This window comes from Neomonachus schauinslandi, chromosome 5, assembly GCF_002201575.2.
Source record: "Neomonachus schauinslandi chromosome 5, ASM220157v2, whole genome shotgun sequence".
Taxonomy (NCBI): domain Eukaryota; kingdom Metazoa; phylum Chordata; class Mammalia; order Carnivora; family Phocidae; genus Neomonachus; species Neomonachus schauinslandi.
The window spans coordinates 41504326-41527299 of NC_058407.1; the positions used below are offsets into that span (position 1 = coordinate 41504326).

Consider the following 22974-nt stretch of genomic DNA (forward strand, 5'->3'; position numbering starts at 1 on the left):
CAGCTTATGTTTCTTAAGTTCTTTCTTATCACAACACTGTAAAATAAAAAAAAATTTTTTTTAACTCCACTTTACAGATGAGGAAAGAGGTCTCACAGCTAGAAAATGACAAGGCTAGCATTATATATCTGATGTTAGAGTTGGAGCTCAACCCCACTACACTATACTACTTCAGTGAGTCAAATTTAAATTGATGAACTTTGTAATATTGATTAAATTGATTTTTTAAAAAGACTTATTTTATTAATTTATTTTTAAAGATTTTATTTATTTGTCAGAGAGAGAGAGAGAGAGCGCACAAGCAGGGGAAGCAGCAGCCAAGGGAGAAGAGGATCCCCATTGAGGAAGGAGCCTGATGTGGGACTTGATCCTGGGACCTTGCGATCATGACCTGAGCCGAAGGCAGATGCTTAACCAACAGAGCCACCCAGGCATCCCAAGACTTATTTATTTTAAAGAGAGAAAGAGTGTGTGTTTGAGAGAGGGGCAGAGGGAGAGAGAGAATCCTCAAGCAGACTCCCCTCTGAGCACTGAGCCCAATGTGGGGCTTGATCCCAGGACCCTGAGATCATGACCTGAGCTGAAATCAAGAGTCAGCTGCTTAACTGACTGAGCCACTCAGGCGCCCCTTTGATTAAATTGATTTTAAGATTTTCTTTCAATTTAATAGTAATACTAACTCATAACAGTTTCTGGATTATCACCCACTAACCTAATGGGAACATCTCTGCATAAAACGAAAGTACTTAGTTCTTGCCAAATATTAGCACTGAAGAAATAAAAACATTAACAGAATACTTTCAGCTATTCTTTTTTCCAGAAAACAGTGCTAATCAAGGCAAAGCCTAAACTGTTTCACTTGACTTTTTTTGCTACTTTTTATGAATTTGACAGTTGTGCATTTGGAATCTGTTCAAATTCTATTTGTAGCTGAATCATGTGAATGCCAAGGAGATCAGTACATCTGCTTCTTAGCATCTCTAGAGTAATCTGTATTTGCAGAATGCTTTATATAAATTTGAACATGTTAATGTGCTTAATCAGATTTATTTACCATAGGTCATATGATATTTGGCCTTTCACAGTGGTTTAATAGAGGTTTGGAGCAAATAACAGCATGAGTTGCTATTGATTTAAATACTTTTACCAAAAAATAATCATGGACATGGGACACCTGGGTGGCTCAGCTGGTTAAGTGTTCACCTGGTTGTGATCTTGGGGTCCTAAGATTGAGCCCCGCACAGGGCTCCCTGCTTGGCAGGGAGTTTACTTCTCCCTCTCCCTGCTCATGATTTTTCTCTCTTTCCCTCTTAAATAAGATCTTTAAAAAAAATAGACATGATAAAGAGGAAATGATTACTATCTTAAGGGTAGAAAATAACAAGTAGTAGGGCGCCTGAGTGGCTCAGTTGGTTAAACAACTGCCTTTGGCTCAGGTCATAATCCTGGAGTCCTGGGATCGAGTCCCACATTGGGCTCCCTGCTCAGCAGGGAGTCTGCTTCTCCCTCTGACCCTCCCCCGTCTTGTGCTCTCCCTCTCTCAAATAAATAAATAAAATCTTAAAAAAAAAAAAGAAAATAACAAGTAGTAATTGTAGAGTACATTCCCATGGATTTGACCTACAGATAGAGAAAAGAAAAGTGACATAATTTGAAGGTAGGTTTTTCTCCCCCTAAAGTAGGGGCCTGATTATCCAGTATGTGTCCTTAAGAAATGAGACATTTTAAAAAAACATAACCACATATAATTATCATGCCTAAGATGATTAATAATTCCTTGATATCATGTAATATCCAACCAGTAGTAGTATTTCCCTGATTATCTCATTAATGTCTTTTTATAAAAATGATTTGAAACAGAATCTAAAAGAGGTCCATACATTGTATTTGGTTGATATATCTGATGAGTCTACTTTTTTAAATAAACATTTGTAATTTTACTTAAAAAAATAAAACATCACAACCATGAACATTGTTACAGTTAGACGCCCTCTTGGTTTTCCACAGTGATACTGAGCATGTTCACAAGGGTTCCCATTGTTTAGTCTTAGTTTATTTTTAATTTAATTTAATTTTTTAAAGATTTTATTTATTTATTTGGGAGAGAGAGAGAGCATGGGGGGGGGGAAGCAGAGGCAGAGGGAGAAGCGGACTCCCCGCTGAGCAGGGAGCCCAATGCAGCACTCCATCCCAGCATCCTGGGATCATGACCTGAGCTGAAGGCAGACGCTTAACCAACTGAGCCACCCAGGCGCCCCTGTTTAGTCTTAGTTTAAACAACCAAAACAACCGTCTTTAAAAGAAGGGAAAAAAAGTTCAGCACACTACCGTTTAACTTGTTTTAATGTTTCTTCACAAACGGTGAAAAATACTAAAGTACAGACAAGGTATAATCACCATGTTGTGGCCAACCTTATAAATATGAAATTATAAATTTAAAACATTTTCTGGTTTAAAAATAAATCTGGTAGTCAATGAAGCTGTACAGGGTCTCTGCGTCTAGTAGGGACAGTCTCTGCATTCCTGACAGTGCTCACCTTTATCCATTTTTCCAGGTCCTCCATGCCCACCTCTTTTTCCTCCTATCTGTTCCATCAAAGGTCCAAGGGGCCCACCAGGGCCGCCCCATCTTCCTCCACTAAAGCAACCTCAGTCCATACCCCAGCCACCACAGAAGCCACCTCTTTCTCCACCATGACCACTTCTGAACATCCCATTGGGACTACTGCAGTCCATGAGGCTGCCTCTTCCTCCCTGCATGCCACGGTCACCACCCGGGGGTGGAAAGGGTGGTTGGAAGGAAGCCTTCAGGCTTTGAGACGTTGCACTGGTTGCATTCTATTCTCTGGGCAAAGTTCTGGTTTCCACACCCTTGATTGGGGCACTGCCAGTCTCCAGCTCAGTGCTGGACGTTTCCTCCTCCAGATGGGAACCCCGGGGCCCTCTTGGGGGAAAGCCACCTCTGTCTCCTCCATGGCTTCCCATGTGACCCATTGGGACCCCCAGGACCTCCTGGGCCCCCTGGACCTCCACGGAGTGGCTGTGGCATCCCTCTGCCTTTTCAGGGAGGCATACCACCCTGCATGCTATACATTGGAGGCTTCTTCCTAGCGAGAGAAACCTTAAGTTTGCTCCACTGAAATTCTTTCCCATCAAACCACTCCATGGCAACCTTGGCAGTTGGTGGGTCTTCATAGGACATCATAGCATCACCTTTGGGCTTTCTTGTTTCCTTGTCCAAGTAGATATGGATCATGGGTTGTCCAGTTCTCTTGTTCATCTTAACAATCCCACACTGGTTAATGAAGTCTGCCAGATCATCTAGGATCACACTGTCATTTAAGCCTTGCACATAAATTGCACTGTTGTCAGAGTCTTCATCTGGATCTACAGGTGGGCCTAGATCAAGATCTGGTCCTTCGACCATGGGTCCACCAGGTTTATTGAAGCCACCTCGCTCTCCAGCACCCATTCCACTATGTCCTCCTCCCTGCCCACCTCTGCTCATGCCTCCACGATCAAATCCCCCTCTTTCCCTGCCCCGGTTATCAGGCCCACCCATGTTCCCATTCTCTCCTGGTCTGGAAAATTCTCCAGACTCCTGCCCATAAACACTCATGCTACTGGGGTGGTCCTGTCGGAATGAACTCTGTTGCCCGTAGCTGCTGCTCTGTTGGCTATACTGACTTGGAGCCTGGCTGTAGGATCCAGTTTGGGAGGGATAACTAGTGGGCAGCTGCTACCCATAGCTGCTTTGTTGACCATAGCTACTTGCTGTCCACAGCTGCTGGGCTGTCCATAGGTGTTCTGTTGAGAGTAACTGCTCTGATCATAACTAGTTGGCTGTGCAGAGGAATAGCTGGTAGGAAGGTAAGATGGTGGTACCCTGATTGGCTGGGGTCAGCTCCCAGGGGTAGCTCCCAGGTATCTGGGGATAACTATAGTTACTCTGTCCATATCCTAGGCTGTGCTGGTTGTAACCTCCTGTGCTAGACTGAGGTTGACTAGTCTCAGCAGATTTGTTACCATCCTGCGGTTTTGCAGGTTCAGTGGCTGCCAGCTGCTGCCCATAGGCTGGGTAAGCAGGCTGAGTGCCATATGCAGACTGAGCTGCAGAGGAGGCCTGTAGTGACCATAGCAGTGGTATCATAAGCACTAGTGCCATACCCCTGAATAGGCAGACTGTATGCCTGGGGGGCAGTTGGAGTGGTGTAACCAGCAGGAGGCTGTTCCATAAGAAGTTGCCTAGGCGGTCTGCCCATAAGTCGCAGTTATCTGAGTCTGGGTATAGCTGATATCAGTGGGCTGTCCATAGGTTCCATAACTTTGCTGCCCATATGCCTGGGTGGTCTGTGCATATCCTTGAGTGGGTTGTAGCTTGGCAGTAGGTACTATAATCCATGGACACCGTTTTAATGTTGATGAGTCTATTTTAATACGTAATAGTGCCCCATTTTTCCCCTTGCCTTTATTTATTGCATAAAGTTCATTTTCTTCTAGAATTTTCCCTGTTCTTAGTTTAGATCATTGTATTCATATGGTGTACTGCTTTTCTAATAATTTCAGGAAGGGGGGCTGGGAGGCAAACAATGTTAGGTCCAAGACTATTGGCTGACAACAAAAGAAAGTCAGTCAAAATAATCAACACAATGTGGTACCACAAGGGGCAAAGTGTTTGGTCATCTCTGGAAAGGAGCTGATATTTAAAAAGAAAATAAAAAATAGATGTATCCCAACTCTAGTCCATTCCAGGAGTGTTTTATAGGGATTAAGTGTTAAAGGAAACCAGTGGGGGAATGGGATTGGGAGTCCGGTCTCAGCTGTCTGTGCGTATAATATCAGCAAGTTAGGCTCCCATAGGAACTGACTGAAAACAACTAGGAGAAAATAGCAACAGGGCCTAGAACAGAGGGATGAACCTGACAAGAATGCTTTGGACAGACATTACCGGAATATAGGGGTAGGTGCCTTCTTTCTTCACCTTGTCACTTCTGGGCACCAGTGTTCTGGAGAAATAAGAAAGATAATGAATACCTAGGAGATTTGACAAAAGTAATCCAGGCAGCACCTGTCCTTGTTGGGAGGGGTGGGTAGACGCTGCTATTTGATAATGTCGGTATGGCACCTTCTTTGCCAGCAGAGAAGAGTACAAATGGCAGTTTTGAAACACTGTTAGTTTATAGGGCAAGGCCTCTTGCTAGCTTCCCATTCATTTCAGAAAAGAGGTGGAGTAACCTACAGCTACTTAATAATTTTTTTGTAAACAGGATGGGCCTTGGACCCAGTAAAAACTGATAACTTATTAAATTGAAAGAATTAATGTACAGTCTGGTTTATATGAATTGAATTACTTGTGAACTGTCAGAAAGTTTATAGACATATAAATACAGGTTGGACAAAGCTAACTGGAATAATCTATACTAGTAATATATAATCTCTTATATGTTAAAAAAGATAAAGTAATGAAAGTCATTTAGACATTATGCAGTGAAATTATAGATTTGGTTTTCTCAGGAAAGTATTATAGAAGTAAATATGTTTTGAATAATCTCATATGGCTGAGGAAAAGAAAGGGTAAAGCTTTGGTTAAAAAAAAAGTAAGGTATAATTTCTTTGCATCATAGTTACTACAACTTCAGAAATTTAAGGAATTATGTGTTCTATGCTTTTCATGTTTATGTAATTGTGATAAACAGCTTTTTATACACTCTCTTGAAATTGAAATGAAAAATATTTACAACTGGGAATGTGTAGTCTAGGTAGATATCAGAAAGAGATGGGTTCTTCTTCTCCCTTTATAAAAATTTATTTCGAGTTCAGGATGCCCTCTGAGCTGAATTAAAACTCAGGAGTCAATCTTTTCAGCCTGAGCATAGATTTCTAACTATTTCCAGAGATGGTATTAAAAGTCATAGCATGCACCTAATTTTGAATAGGCAATGTGGGTGGAAAGAGTAGGCAGAGCTTTTCAATAAGAGTTAATTGTTCTTAACCTGTGAATACATAATTATATAATTTGTTATGATGAACTTTCATTTTTAGACTTCTATGGTGGGACTCATTAATGCTTCATAGTTATGTGAAAAATAGTATATAATTCTACTTTCTATTACTCTAAATCATGATCTCCTAAATATGTGTTAATTTCTTAGTCTGATTATTAATAAATCATCTTCACTGGTACATTATGCAAATTTGAAATAAAAATGTCATGAAGAAAAACATTTAAAATGCTATACCAGTAGAGTTATTTAAAAAGAGAATACCAATAAAACATTAATACAGCTTTGCCTAAATGGATCAGAAAAGAGGAAAAAAATAAATGGAAATGTTTAGTATTTTTGCTTTCAAGGGCATATACCAGATGGAAATGATAATACAAATGGATAGAATACTTAGTCTGATGAGGTCTGTTTAATAGTAGGTATAAAGTGAGAATCTGATTGGACTTATTCTGATGTTAGGAATATGAGTGATTGCTATTTTTTCTTTTAAAAATATTAAATAATTTTAACAATTCTGTTTTGCATAGTCAGTGGTTTTTAGATTCATGCAAATATTTAGCACTTTCAATGTTCTTCCTTTAGTCTTAACTTTCAGACCTTTTATTTGGGATCATTTCATTTTTTTTCTGAAGAAAGAAATTTCTTTAGACTTTCTATTAGTGAGAATCAGTATTAGCAGCAAACTCTGCTTTTGCTTGCCTGAAAATGCCTTTATTTTGGCCTCATTCTTAAAAGATCTCTTCAATGGGCATTGAATTCTAGGCTGATCGTCATTTTCTTTTAGGCCACTGAAGACATTATTCCACTCTCTTCTGATTCTATTGTTTGTTACTGAGGAAAGCCAATTACCAGATATTTTGAGGATAATCTGTTTTATTCTCTTCTACTTTTAAGGTTTTCTTTTTTTGTTTTTGGTGTTTTGTAATTTTACTATAATGTATATAAGTGTAGATTTATTATTCTTTAACTTGCTGGGGATTTCCTAAGTCTGTGGGTTAGAGTCTTTCATTAGTTCTGGAAAGTTTTCAACCATTATCTTATCAAATACTGCTTCTGCCACATTTTCTCTTTCCTATTCTTTTGGAGTACTGATTTATTTTATACTTTCTCAGAATGTCTTCCATGTCACTTAAAGTCTCTTTATATTTTTCATTTATTTTTCTTTTTTCTATTGCATTTGGGCAATTTCATCTCTTTCTCCCAGTTCACTAAATTGTACTTCTGCTATGTCAAATAGACTATTAAACATGTCCACTGAGTTTTAAATTTTAATAATTTATATTTTTTATTCTTTAAATTCTATTTAAAAAATATCTTTATTCTTTGTACTTTCTTGTTCTCTGTACATATTTTCAAGGTTGTCCTTTATTTATATTTTATATAGTTATTTTACAGTCTGTGTGTAATTTCAGTATCTGAAGTCCTTCTGAATATGTTTTTGCTATCTATATTCACTGTTTCTCACTAATGCTGTCTCATTTTCTTCTGTGCTTGTTATTTTTTAAAATATGAACTGCTCGGGGCACCTGGGTGGTTCAGTCGGTTAAGTACCCAACTCTTGGTTTCAGCTCAAGTCATGATCTCAGGGTCCTGGGATCGAGCCCCGCATCGATATATAAATATCTTGCAAACAAATCTACAGATCTTTTTTTTTTTTTTTTTGCGAGACAGAGAATGAGAGACAGAGAGCATGAGAGGGAGGAGGGTCAGAGGGAGAAGCAGACTCCCCGCTGAGCAGGGAGCCCGACGTGGGACTCGATCACAGGACTCCAGGATCATGACCTGAGCCGAAGGCAGTCGCTTAACCAACTGAGCCACCCAGGCGCCCCCAAATCTACAGATCTTATAAATAGACTACTTTTTAATAGAAGTTTTTAGGTGGGTGCTTACCAAGTATCTAGGTGACTATTTTGAAGGTGTTTATTATTTTATTTTACTAAATAGAAGAATATTATTGTTCTACAGTGCATTTAGCCTTTGAACCACTAATCTGTTGGTTTACATTCACTTAAGCTGATTTGTGAGATTATATTACATAATAATTTCAAAATCTCTGTGATTTAGGACAATACATATTTATGATTTACTCTTGTTTCATGTTAGTAGCTGCAGGTCAGCTGCTGCTGTATTGCTCCAGGGTAAAGGTCAGTTGCAGGTCTGCTCCATGTATTTTCTCATTCTGATAGCCTATTTGGAACATGCCTTTCTTATGGCAGGCAGCATAAAACTAAGAGATTGACCTGAATGTTGCACTCAAATTTAAAGCAGTTAGCATGTATTACATCTGTTTATAAACCACTGGTTAGAGCAAGTTACATGGCCAAGAGTAATAATATAATCTACCACAGTCTTATTGTGTTGAATACCTTATTCATGTTTAAGGTTGCTCTTTTTTTTTTTTTAAAGATTTTATTTATTTATTTGACAGAGAGAGAGATAGCGAGAGCAGGAACACAAGCAGGGGGAGTGGGAGAGGGAGAAGCAGGCCTCCCGCCGAGCAGGGAGCCCGATGCGGGACTCGATCCCAGGACCCTGGGATCATGACCTGAGCCGAAGGCAGACGCTTAATGACTGAGCCACCCAGGCACCCTCATGTTTAAGGTTGCTCTTAATCTTCTCTGAGAAAATGAGGATTTTAACCTAAAATCCTCATCAGCAATTTTTGGCAACATAAGTGTCTAAATGGAAAGGCTAAAGGTAAAACAAAAACAACCTCAAGCCAATCTCTCTCATTCTAGGTCAAGGTTGATACATATTCTGTGGGAAAAATTATCATGCCTGTCAGTGCTTTAACTGATTTGGAAAAAGAACTTCTCATTCTCAGAAATGTATAATTAATTAAACACTAGGCAATAAGAGATTAATTCTCATTGGAGTTAAAATTGGATAGTTATAATAAAAGTGGATAGTTTTAATAAAAAGTTTTGTTTAAAAATGTTATTCTTAAAATCATTTTAAGAGTAGAAAACTTGTAGGGTATCTCAACATAGCAAATGGGAGTTACAGGATATTTCTCAATTACAGTGCAGGATTACATATTACAATTTGTTTATGTTGTGATTACATCACAAATGCTAGATTGAATGACCATTTCCTGGAATCATAGAATATTAGATTTGAAAAGATCTGAAAAGTATGTATTTCTGAATTTGAATATATTGATACATCATTTTGTTGCAATCAATTGTGAGGTATGTCAAAATCATCATTTATGGCAAGCAATTATTATTAGCAACAGTTAAAATACAGACAATTGCAAAAGATGCACTTACATTTGTTGTCCCATATCTTTACTTTCATGAACTTGCATTGATTTTTTTTTTTTTTGAGTGGGGTTGATAGGAGTTACAACTAGTCTGACAAGAATTCGCACAATCCTGAGTGTACAATGGTTATTTCAAATGTGAATATCATCACTGAAAAAAAAGGTTGAATGACACTGGTTAAACAGCATATAGTCCAACTTCCTACTTTTATCAGAACTTGAAATGCAGGGAGTAATTCATCTAGTCCAAGTCTAATTAGCAAGGTCTATAACCTAGGCCACCTTGCTTCTAGAACAGTGCTTTCCATTCCAATAAAAGACCATTTATTTTCAACAGCCAATGTAAGAAATTTGGGCTGAGGCAGGAGAGGATTGTCAAGGCAATTTGCCTTCTCTTTCTAATCTTTAGTTTTAGTTCCCAAAGTAAAGGAAAAGCAACAGAGAAAGAGAGCTCAGAGCGTATATTTTGTCTGTTATTTGTGCTCTAAGAACATTCTTTTTCAAATCTATTTGATCGCAACTCACAATAAGAAACAGTTTAAATCACAACATAGGACACACTCTTACCCTTTCCCACAAATGAAACAAAAATTTCACAAAGCAATTTCTTGTCCACACTAGTTACGTACTCTGATCTTTATATTCTATTCCATTCTACCTTATTTCATTAAAAAATTAATTTTTGAGTCAGTATAAAAAAATACTGCTCTAGAAAATAGGTGACAGGTTTCAATCTGTTGACAAACTCCGAAGTTACTAGCTTTGCTGAAATAGTGTCATTCACAGAATAATAAACGTCTCTCATATTTATTTGAACTACAATATCTCAGACTTCAGAACAGAACCTGTAGAATCTTTTCCTCATTGGAACACCAGCTCATTACCAATCCACAGATTCCAAGACTCATTGTTTTTCACATTTTAACATCTCTGAATTCAAGATGTGTCCTAAAAATATCAGTGGCATGGCATAGTTTAATTGGCAGTGTTTTTCTCTCTTAACAGGAAATAATGGTGAGTCTTAAAATCCATGATTTCTTAGTGTGTCCATAAAATACATTGAACTTAATGATTACATAAGCCAAATTCTATTGCTTATTCATTTCAAAGTATCCAGCTGATCAGAAAGCTTTTTGATGTCATATTAAGAAAATGTAATGAGGGCATAGACTTGCTTAAGCAAAACCCTTAGTTCTGGGCTAGAAGGAAAAATGACTTACAAACTGAGAAAACGTTCTCATGTGCTTTCATTGTTAGCAGGGTTTGATTATGATCTTTCTGCTTTTCTACCTCCCTCATTTCTGTATTGTTGCTTTTCCTCTGGTGACCAGCATATTCTTTTCTTCTCCTCACCAGGGTTGGGGGGTGGGGGACAGAGTTCCTTTTAAAAGGAAGGCAAAAGGTATGTCCAAAAGTTAAGGTACTTGGGGAAAAAAAAATTAGTCTTTATTTTAAAAAATGGAACAAATTGCCAAAATCCTGTGTATCTGTTTAAACTGCCACCAACCTAACACATTGTAAGACTTAATGACTGTAAAACCGGCACGAAGGATTCTGAAACTGACTAGGAACAAAAGTAAGTCTGCTAGGCTATTTTCATCCCAGCGTGATTGAAACGCACCATCCTTTCCTCAAAAATAAAAACCTCTAATGAGGAAAACAGTAAATTTAATTCACAATTAACGTGCTACTAGAAATCGGAACAATTCGTTACTGCTTTTTAAGCCAGACACCACGATGCCTTCTTTTTTCCTTTGTTTGGCTAAAACTTTAGCCAAACCCAGGGCTGAGGAGGCGGGTGTCATGCTCGCGCCTCCTGGCCTCCGGGCCTCCGAGCCTCCGAGTGGGCGTGGGGTCCTAAGTCCTGACCAGGGAGCTGCATTGTGCAGTCTCCTCAGATTAGGCAGGGCCCTGTAAGACCGATCCAGAAGGCCTCGCCTCAGCAGGTCACGGGCGTGGAGCTGGCGGCGGTGGGCTCGCATCCCGAAGCCGCCTTCGGGTGTGCGGAGGCAATTCGGCCGCGATAAGTCTCTGGCAGAACAAGGTGTTGACAGTTGCTCCCGCGCGACTCACGCCTGACCCGCAGGGGAGGCGTCTCCGCGACCGCCTCCGCGCGTGGTCATGTGACGGGAAAGGGGGGGGTTGGCTGGAGCCCGCGAGCTGGGGGGGCGGGGCCTGGAGGGGGAGGGCACTCGGATGTGAAGGATCTTGGCGGCTCTAGGTGCTCAGAGAGGCGGCGACGCGGCCGATGACAACATTAGGCCGCGACGCGCTCCGGGCCGGGCGGTCGTGGGAGCGGTAGCCCGAATCGCTGCAGCGTTAGTTTTTACCGCGGCACTAGCCGCAGCCAGTATCGGGCAGAAGAGGGGGGAGGTGGAGCCCGCCCTGGCGGGAGGACCGCGGGCCCGGAGTTCCCGCCCCCCTCGCGTGCAGAGCCGGCAGCGCCTCCGCGGCGGCGAGCCAGCGCCCTCGGTCTGGGCTCGCGCCCTAGCTGCCGCCGGCGACAGCAGCCGAGAGAAGTTGGGGGTCTGCCCGGGCGCGTGCAGGGCCCTGGAGGAATCGGTCCCCTGCTCCCCGCCTCTCCGGGGCTTCCTCACCGGTGAGTGTCACGCCAGTTCCTGAGTCGGGGGGGGCGACGGGTCTGCACCCCTCCGGGCGACTGCACCCCCTTATCCCCACGTTCTGAGCTCGGGGGGGCTCCCCGCACCGGAGAGTTCCTGTTTGGGTCCTTTGTCCTCTTGTGGAGTGGGGGATTCCAAAGGCCGGCGGGGGTGGAGTGTTTTGGGGCCCACAGTACGTGCGTGTGCAAACCTTACAAAGCCGCGTCGGGGCGGGGGTAGTAGGAGCATTCTGACGGCCCTGAGTGCCTCCTCGCGAAGTTTGGGCGGACCGCGGGGTCTTGCCGGAAGCCCCCGCGCGGGGGAGAGCTGGTGCTTTGTCACTTGGCGCGGTTAAGGCGAGGCTCCGGTTTTCCTATGACAGCCCCGGAGGAGGCTGTGCCGCGCACCGCAGACCGCACCCGCCCTTGCAGAGCCGAGTGACACGGTGTCGTTCCTCTAAACTCAGTTCCTGTGGCCGACTTGTAGGAGGAAGACGAAGCCTTTGCTGTACTTTTGAATGTAATGTTTGTTTCTAAGCCCTTTCTCAAGAGTGAAATCAGGTTCTAAGGAGCTTCACATGGAGCACGCTTCTGGTTCATTGAGCCACCCACTCAAGACCAACTGAGTGAAGCAACAGTATATGCAGATTTTCCATTCACAAAAGTCATTTAACCCTCGTCTTTATGAGAGACATCTGCGTTAGGGAACGTGCCTAATTTCATTTTATCTAAATACTGTCTGAAATGATAGATAACTTGGGCTCCTCAAACAGATGGGAAAACTTATCTGATGATGCTATAAGCATATTTGCGTTAAATAATTATAATTAAGTTTTTGCCTTCCTAATGCTAGAGGACTTGAGTGACTTATAATTAGTATGAGAATACTATAGTAGGGTTATTAGTTTTAATTAACTTCTCCTGAGACTTAGCCTCAGCTTAGTGCCATTTTAGGTCTTTTCAGATAATCATTTAAGTTTTTGCCTCCCTTAGGATTCCAAGGAAAGCAAGGATTGTAGAGGGACGTGGGTGAATTTCTTGTTAGATTTTCTCCATTCCATCAGGTGTTGTCTAAAGTTGATCATGTTGAGAGACTATGGTAAATTTTTATGCTTGCTAGAAACCCGTTTTACAGTGAAATTAAGATCATGCTAGTTTTATAAAACAGTTTGGGAAAGGGAGAGTAAGGGTATGCAGTTTGTCCTTTATAGAAAGTACAGCTAATTTCAAGTATTTGTTACCCCTTTTTTGATAGCAACTATGTATGGAATGACTACAATATACCTGTTCAAAGTACTGGGAAAGGGAATAGATGAAACATAAGAACTACCTTTTAGGTCTTTAATTATGGAGATTAGGTTGTTGCGGTCAAATTCCACGTGAACCGTGAACCGTTTGAGCCACAATACATTGTACACAGCTGCTTAGAATTGGTTTTTAAAAAGGGTCATGGTTTATTTCTTTCTTGTTGACTATTAATATGGTATCTGATCTGGAAAAGGTGCTGCTGTCCTTTTTCAGTTAGAGTATTATTACATTTTAGAGTCAATCAAATATGTTTTTACAGCAGCACATTTATGGCACTTATAAATTTGGCAAGATCTAGTTTCTTGGTTCATTTTTTTTTTTTAAGATTTTATTTATTTATTTGAGAGAGAATGAGAGAGAGCACATGAGAGGGGGTCAGAGGGAGAAGCAGACTCCCTGCCGAGCAGGGAGCCCGATGCGGGACTCGATCCAGGGACTCGATCCAGGGACTCCAGGATCATGACCTGAGCCAAAGGCAGTCGCTTAACCAACTGAGCCACCCAGGCGCCCATTCTTGGTTCATTTTTTAATTGAAAACCCTTATGCTGTGGGGATAAATATACAATTCTGTGTAATGAAGTTATGTTTTAGTTTTGATTTAAGAAAAAAATGATAAAATTATGATTTTACCAAATCTTCATTACAAAAGGATCTGTCTTGTTAAAAGACAAATTGCAGAATTTCTTTAGTGAGTACTCTTAGTACATTTAAACTTGTTTTGGTTTATAAATAATCCTTCAAGAGCAGGTTACTTGGAGCATGAGTGACAGAATAAGGAATTGATACTTAGATGTAGTTTTCTGATTTTGTGGAAAAGTCTTATGCTAATAGCAGTACCTGAAGTGTTATATTTGAATATTTGTAATATCCAAAGATGAACACATTTATAGCAATGATCTTGGAGTATCAGGAGATTCAAAAGTAGAAGGACATAGGTCCTTCCTTATTTTTACGAATATGATATACATGTAATCCATAAATACAACTTGAATTGAAAAGTCTCTGGGTACTGCATTAGTGAAGCTGCCTGGTGCAAGGAGATTAATGGAGGTGCTTGATTGGAGCAGTTGTAGCGAAGTATCATTTTCTTGTGGATGGGACTCAGGAAGGGATGTCTGCACTAATGTGTAGATGTAGATTTCACATTTGTATGTTGGAAACCCTTGAAAGATTTTAGATCTGTCCTTCTTTCTACCTTGGTTCCTCATTTCCTCATATTTCTTTGAAGGCATGAAGTTGAAGGTCTCACCTGAAAGACATGTTAGAATTTTTCCTCCCTGAAAAGTGTTATCAAGTATGCAAGGGAGAAAGCTTTCTTCAGAGACCTTGCAGGGGAGGAATCTTTGTTGTAGAACATCATACTCTTATACTCTATGTTGTTTTTACCTTTTTAAGAGATGCAAACGACGTAGGTCATCTATGATAGCAAGGGCCTGTCTTTTTTGTTCACCATTGACTCTTCAAATGCTTAATAGTTACTGAATGAAAAAAAATGCAGTTCCATATATATGACAGGAGAACGAAGAGGAGTGTGTGATAATGTAGTCCAAAATAGATACAAGGAGTGAGATGGTAAGGATGTTGGATTGGGAGGAAGGGAGCAGGTCACAATTGGGAAGCTCTTTTAGGGGAAGTAATTCTTGAGTTAGGTTTTGCTTAAAGCTGTGTATCTGAAGATAAGCAGGTGTTTTAAGGGGGTAGATAGCATGAACAAAGCATTTACATTGGACTGGGTAATCATGTGGGATTAATAAGCACAGTGAGGTTTTTTTTGGTGACATTATGAATAACTTTTTTTCTCCCCTTTGGTGGTGACATTATGAATAATTTTTCTTCTCCCCTTACAACTGTTGCCTCTCCCAGATGGGAAGATTGGTACACTTTATAAGAACTAAGATTTAGAGTACTTGAATTGTGGAAGTGACAGTGGGTGGTATAGTGAAAGCAAGAGCATCAAACCGGCGCGGGGGCGGGGGGGGGGTGGTCAGAAAATTTGAATTGGATTTCTGATTAAATCTTATACAAGCAAGTGTAGGCAAATCACTGGGCCTTAGTTTCCTCATTTGTAAAAGGAGGATAATAATCCTTATCCCATGTGGTTGTTGGGAGAATAAAGTTACATAATGTATATGGAGGTGATCTAACACATAGAAGAACTTTACGTTAAATTATTTAAAATAGATCTTTGTCAGGGGCGCCGGGTGGCTCATTTGGTTGAGCGTCTGACTCTTGATTTTGGCTCAGGTCATGATCTCAGGGTTGTGAGATTAAGCCCAATGGCTCCAGTGGGCGTGGAACCTACTTGGGATTCTCTCTCTCCCTCTTCCCCTCCCCACCATGCTTGCTTGCTCTCACTCTCAAAAAGAAATAGATCTTTGTTTTTAGATTATTAAAAAAATATTTTGGTGTATTTATCATGAACTCTAATATCTACTTGACCTTTGAGTTGACCCTTTAAATTACCTTTAAATTTGTATCAAAATTTTAGATGCTTAGTTTTCTTTCAAGCATGATGTTTTCTGATAGAAATGAAGCTTAACTTTTTTACTTTAATGTTACTACAAAAAATGCTAGATGCCTCAGATTTTTAAAGCTTTAAGTAAGGGATGTGTGTGGCTGAAAATCTGAGCCTTTAGGCATTTCTTGTCTACAGATTTTGTTTTTGAAGAAATTGCCCATGCCTATCATGCCATCTATTCATTGTTGTGAAGAAATGGGATTTTCCAGAAGTATCCTCTATATGTTTTTAGTGATTCGAGTGACTATAAACCATGAAGGATCTCTACCTGCTGTGCTTTATTTTAGAATTCAATATTTTTTGAATGAGCTAATAGACTTCTGCATCATTTCTTATCTAAGATTTTTGCTCTGGTAGCTGTTCTTTTATGAATCTCAAAATTTCATTATTCTTTGTGAACTCTTTGTAGTGTTTATAATCCACGGAGCAGTCTATCTTGTGTATAATATTTGGAAGGGAAATATTAAAAAATCTAAAAAGAGTCTTGAGTCTTAAAATGAAAAAGAAGCCATTTAGCCACCATCTTCCATATTCACAAAAGCCTGAAAAAAAGATGAAATGGTTTTGAGCTTGAAGACTCTTTTCAGATAAAAAGGAGAAACTTTTTGATTTAGGGTTATTAACATGATAGATTCAGAAGGAGATTGTTATAGCCCCTGAAGGTGTCTTAGTAGGCATTGTTGATAATAATAGCTACTATGTGTTGATTACTATGTACCAGTTACTACTTTAGAAGTATTTGCTATGTTATCACATTTAATCCTCACAATGAACACCTACCCCTCTGCATCAGATTTTTTTTTTCCTTTATTAAACCTCAGCCACTGAGAGATTAAGGGGTAGATAGTGGAGCCAGGATTTGGACTAAACCTAAGTCACCGGGAAGCTAAGTAGCAGGTGGTTGAGCCTACCAAAAGGATTTGAATTAGAAGTTTAACCTGTGCTTTTATTTAAGAGCCTGTCCTTTTAACCACCACATTATACTGTGTTGTATAGTTTATTTGCAGTTGTTCCTTGTGACAAGTCTTGACCTTCATGATCTGAGTCTATTTCAACTATGATTTGATGAAAATACACTTTGTAATAAGATGCCGTATAGCCTCGATTTTTTTTTTAATTTCACATGTATTTGACATCTTATTTTTTAAACCTTGAAAATATTTATAGTAAAGCAAAAAATTCTTTATTGTTCGTTCAGTTGCCAGTTTCTCACCAGGAAATTCCAAACTAAACCGGAAATATAACAACATAGTAAATATGGTATTTTAAGGTGACTTGTTAAAATTTTTAGAATTCATACTTTCTAAGAGTAAGACTGATGCATAGACATGGTGTGGATAGGCTTTATATAGTGATATTTGAGGGTCACAAATCTATGTAATTGAAATCTGTTGAAATTTCCACCATTAAAATAACTTGTTTTTGGCTGCCAAGTGCCACATATTAGCAGGACTAGTTTATCAGATTACATAGTTTCTTACAAAGAATTCTTGGCTCTGGCCCCTGTGGAAATTATGCAGTCTGGGTATGTAAGTTTTGATGGAGTGGGAGTATGGTAGATCTTGGGAGAGAGCAGTCTCCTCTAAGTAACATTATTACTGAGTAGGAGTAAGGAGGTGGAATGCCTTGGACATGAGGGCTCAGGTACATTTTTTTTTTTTAAAGATTTTATTTATTTGACAGAGAGAGACACAGCGAGAGAGGGAACAAAAGCAGGGGGAGAGGGAGAAGCAGGCTTCCTGTTGAGCAGGGAGCCCGATGTGGGGCTGGATCCCAGGACCCTGGGATCATGACCTGAGCTGGAGGCAGACGCTTAACGACTGAGCCACCCAGGTTCCCCTGCACGGGTACATTTTTAAAGTACAGAGTGGGGTGGAGGGATACTAGAGAGCAGTTTTGCTTACTGTATAATTTTGCCTATTGTTTTGACTATAATATTTAAAATCAGCAATCCAGAAGTAAAGAAAAATAGTGCTGTGCATCATAGTGGGGAATTTGTAATAGTTCCTAGACTGTTTTGCAAGATGTGGATGCTTTATAAATGATTCTGGAAGGACTTTCTTACTGCCTGTTATTTTAGAAATCTAAAGAGGCAGAATAACACAGGCTCTGGAGCCAGACTGCTTAAGTTCACAACCTGTACAGCCACTTAATTAGCTTATTGCCCAGTACCTGGTCTGATGCAGACATGGTATGTCAGTAGTGGAAGAAGATGGTGTATTGAGGCAGAGTAAGGCCCAGAGATGCACCTTGTGAGTTTCCCCTGGTGGTTAGGTAGTATGAAAAAGATCTGGAGGTTCTCACAAAATCCTAGTGAAAGAAATAGAAATTAACAGAGTGAGAGCAAACAAGCTTGTTATTAGGTTACTATTGTGAAGGGAGAGACCATGCAGTAATGGTTGGAGGGGAGGGCAGCTGCAGGTTCATCTCAATGCCCACCAAAATGTGTGTTTCCTCTTGCTGTAGTGCAGTTAAGACTGGGAAATAGTTGCTCAGCCAGGCATGCATTTCTGTCATTCTCTCCTCTATCCTTGTCATCCCTCTCTGCATCTAGGTGGAGCCATGTATGTGACTGATTTTTACTAGTGGAATGTGAATGGAAATGATGTGTTTTCACTTGTGGGTAGAGGTGACAGAAAAGCAGGTGTTCTTTATCTAACTTTTTTTCCAATCCAAGGAACTTGGGGCACTTAGAGGGTGGAAGGATCTAGAGACTTTAAATTACCATGTAGAAGAAAATTGTGCACCAAAGAGGAGTACCCACAACAGATTGTTATTTTAATGAGAAATTTTAATTGTGTAAAATTACTGGAAGCATGGGCTGCATAGAATGGGTAGTTGAGCTCCCAAGACTATCCATACCAACAGAAGCTGAGATGGGGCCAAGTTAATAGATCCACTGGTTGTTGTTCAAATATATTCATCAGAATGTGCCATTATGACTCCCCTAAACCTCTGAAGCCCATGAGGACACAGAGGGCAGTCCATGGATCTACATTCAGATCAATCATAAACACTTCCTGTACCCATGTAAACTTTCCTGCTATGCCCAGATACCATTATAAGATTGTGGAGCTGTGAGAAACTAAACATTTTTCTATAAAAGTCTGAAAAGTTCCTTTAAAGCAGGGTTTCTCCAATTTGGCATTATTGACATTTTGGGTTGGATAATTCTTTGCTGTGAGTGGCTGTCCTGTGCATTGTGGTATGTATAGCAGCATCCTGATCCTCTATCCATTAGGTATCAGTAGCATCTCCCCTTAATTATACAACCAAAAATGTCTCCAGGCATTGTTAAATGTCCTTTGGGGGGCAGAATCACCCCTGGTAGAGAACCACTGCCTTAAAAATTGAGTTAACCTGAAATAAATTATTTTAAGCTGAAAGACACTTATCTTTATTTAAAAAACTTTTTCTCCTCTTAGGAGATGGGTGGAGTTCATGGGGGAGGTTTGTTTGCGAATATGCAACAAAGGAAGCTCTGTTGTTTTTATAAAACACACTCTACTGAATGTTGATCTGCACCTCTTAATTTATCAATTTAAACATTATCTGAATTTTCAATTTTTTCTTTTCCTTCCAAACTTATTGCCTAAACACATTATACCCTTTCCCCCCGCCCCCATCTGTAATCCTGGCTGTCATGTCCACAGATTGTCTTTAAAGGTTAAAAAACAATAAATAGTTTCAATATTATGACTATGTAAATATTAGTTAATGCTGGGCCGGGTAGTATGCCCAGATTATGATTTCTACAGATTATATTAAGCAGCCCTTGGGCCACCTGAAGAAACATGTCTATAATAACATCAAGGTCTAGTGGATTTTATTTTACTTATTTTATCAACTGCTCAAAATCTAGCCATTGAATTAAAAAAATTTGGATGTGACTTCCTGTTTTCTTGGTCTTTCTAACCACCCTTTTTCTTGTATGCCTTTATCATAGTTTCCCCTCCCCCTCAACTCTTCAGCATATTGTGTTTTATATTGTGTTCCCTATTTTTCTGGAGTTGCCTCTACTTCTGCCTCACTTTGGACTTTTAAGTCTCTCCTGGGAACCTCCTTTTGCTGTACTCTTGAATTGAATCCATTTTATTTTAGATCTTTTTTTTCTAAATTTATTTGATCTTTTTTCCTGGCGTTTTTGAGTAACTTCCTGAAAAAGTGTGTTTGAGAGGCAAACTTTCTGAATTATTCTATGTACAAGTTGTCTTCATTCTGTTCTAATATTTGACTGATAGCTTGGCTGGGCACAGTACTATACGTTGCAAGTAATTTTCCTTTAGAACTCAGAAAGCATTGCTTGGTTGTCTTCTAGCATCCAGGGATGCTGATTAGAAGCCATATGTCATCTAATTCATTGTGGGTTTTTTTTTTTTTTTAAGGTGATCTGTTCTTTTTTTTTTTTGTAAGATTTTTATTTATTTATTGAGAGAGAGAATGATAGGAGAGTGAGCATGAGAGGGGGGAGAGTCAGAGGGAGAAGCAGACTCCCTGCTGAGCAGGGAGCCCGATGTGGGACTTGATCCTGGGGCTCCAGGATCATGACCTGAGCCCAAGGCAGTCGCTTAAACAACTGAGCCACCCAGGCGCCCTAAGGTGATCTGTACTTTATTCTGTCTGAATAAAGGTTTTTTATTTTGTTTTGGTTATTTGTTCTAGGCACTCAGTTGTCCTTATTGTCTAAATGAGATTCTTCCAACTCGAGGAACTTCTCATCTATTATGTCTTTGATACCTTTCTTCCTTCACTTTGCCTATTTGCTCTTCAGTAAGTAGATATTCTCTCTTGGATTGATCCTTTTTGTCTCATTTTTACTTTCATATCTTGTGATTTTCTTTGCTGTATGTTCAGGGGAATTTTTTCCCCCCCCTAGTTTTTTTTGGCTGATTTTTTGGGGGCAGGTAATCTATGAATATTCTTGTTCTCTTTCTTTTCTTCCTAGCTTTCTCTTCTGTTTTAGTTGTAATACTGTCTTTAGTCTTAGAATATGTAAAATAGATTCTTGAAAGATACCTTGTGGGGATGCCTGGGTGGCTCAGTCGTTAAGCATCTGCCTTCGGCTCAGGTCATGATCCCAGGGTCCTGGGATTGAGTCTCGGCATCAGGCTCCCTGCTCAGCGGGAAGCCTGTTTCTCCCTCTGCCTGCTGCTCCCCCTGCTTGTGTGTGTGTGTGCGTGCGCTCTCTCTCTCTCTCTCTGACAAATAAAATCTTTAAAAAAAAGGTATCTTGTGTTTCCTCAACTATCTGTTTTTCCACTCTGGTCACTTTCTGTGTTTGTTTTTGTAATTCTTACTTTTCATGCTTAGTTTTCCTTATATGCCTGATGTTTCCTGGTTGTCCATTCATGTTTCAGAAAGAAGGACTAGGTTTCTGGTTTGGGTCTCCCCTCTACTACCCTGTTCCTTGGACTGTTTTCCCTATTAGTTTTTCATTTGAGTAGGAATTCTGGCCACAGCACTTAAGAGGCTAGACAGTAGGGCCTCTCTATTGGCAAACATTGTTTTAGGGTAAGAGCTAGCTTCCAGCTTGTGGGCCCTCTAAATGCCAGATGAAAGGGTTTATTACTTTGCCAGCATCCCCACTTTAGTCTTATAGTCATTCATTTATCTTAGAGAAAAGCAGAGAAGTATCTTTTTGGCTGGGGGTAAATGTCAGTTGTTTAGGTGCTGCTTGGAGATGGAGATGGGCGATGGGCAATGTAGTTGTTCCTTATACAGTCAAGTAATATTTAATTCTATTTTTGGCCCTATTATTTGCACCCTTTGCTGTATCATTTAGTTTGCAATCATGCCTCTCTGGGGTCCTGCCAGACATATGGGTTCCCACCTTTTTGCATCTCTTATAAGGTATAACAAGGGTGTAGTTTTCTCTGCTTGTTATATCTATCTATATACACACATACACATACACACATTCTACCCCTATCTCCAGTTTTAAATTTATTTGCTCTTATGGGTTTTTTTTTTTTTCCTGTATGAATTGTTTTTATTTCAATGGGATAGTTGGAGTAACTGGAGGGAAATTTTATACTTAGTCCACCATTTTTTATTAGAGTCCTTTTCTAGCATAAGGTATATAGAACTATTGAACTATTTTTTTTTTTAATTTTTTAATTTTTTTGAGCTTTTTTTTTTTTAAAGGTAGGCATATTCAGGGGAATTATCATCATGATACAGTTAAAATACAGTGGTGTTCCTTAGCTATTGATTTATATAGGTGTTTATATCTTTATGTCAGGTGGTCCTAAAACTTGTACTCTTTTTGAATTCTTGTTTGCCTCTTAGTTTTTCTGATTCCTTTTCTGTTGTCATCTACCCCAATTTGCACATGTCATTATGAGTCTCTTGCCATTTCTGCTTTGCTACTTGGAAACTGAAAAGGACCGTTTAGAATTGTGCATAAAATAGTGACTTTGCTCCAGAGAATGGCCTGTTAGCTTTATCACATGGCTCTTGTGATATTTTGGTTATTGAGATACCTTTACTTATTTTCGGTTTCTTAACTGTGTCCAGATGGGTGAGGTATTATCCTTTATTTACTTCTCTGCCTTAATTGTTATAGCTACTTTGGTTCAGTAGTTATTGATATTTTTCTCTTATTTTCCTTCTGTTCTACCTTATAATCTCTGATACTTTGTGTTGGATTTAAATTGCCTAGCTAGTTCATTGAAGGCCTTAGTTTTCATCTCCTCCTTTCATTTTATATTCATAAAAAATTTCCAGCATTCTTATAAAATTTCTTTAACCTGTTCTCTTTTTTATTTCCCATTCTCCTTTCCTGAATCTTTAGGTACCACATTGATTGTAAATTATCCTGGGCAAATAAATTTAAATTCATCTGTTTCTTTCCCCTCTCCTCTGTGGTATTGCTGCATTTCCCCATTAATCTTTTTAAGTCTTCTCTCATGAGACTTCGTAATTCTTTCTTCTATAGCTCTGGTTTCTACTGCTGGAATGTGTGTCTATGATTAGAGTCATAATTCTACTGCAATCAGAAGTTTTTACAATCCAGATTTAAGAAATGCTAATTACTTTGCAGTTGAAATCTGTCAGAAGGGTTGTGATTCGGAAGGCTTGTTAAACCCCCAGATTTGGCCTGATTATATAAGATATTATAGGACCTTCATAGTAAATACTTAATTGAAATTCAAAGTAGCTTAGAAAATAAATCGGCTCTTGTGCAGTTTCTTTATTTGCCTAATATAGAGGAAGTCAGTGTTGTAAGTATTCCCTAATGAGGTGGGTATCTATTTAATGATTCTTTTGTGAACTTCTT

The 22974-nt window shown here is 39.6% G+C and overlaps 1 protein-coding gene and 1 pseudogene across 2 annotated transcripts in view; one reads left to right on the plus strand and one right to left on the minus strand.

Moving 5' to 3' along the window:
- Nucleotides 1-2499: 2499 nt before the first annotated feature.
- On the minus strand, nt 2500-11252 carry LOC110570493 (annotated as a pseudogene).
- Nucleotides 11253-11803: 551 nt separating this feature from the next.
- Nucleotides 11804-22974, plus strand: part of OSBPL8 (oxysterol binding protein like 8) — a 159391-nt gene continuing 148220 nt past the window's right edge. For both annotated transcript variants that reach the window (XM_044915365.1, XM_044915366.1), the window contains exon 1: nt 11804-11869. The gene's annotated coding sequence lies outside the window, so the exon portion shown is untranslated. The remainder of the gene's footprint in view (nt 11870-22974) is intronic.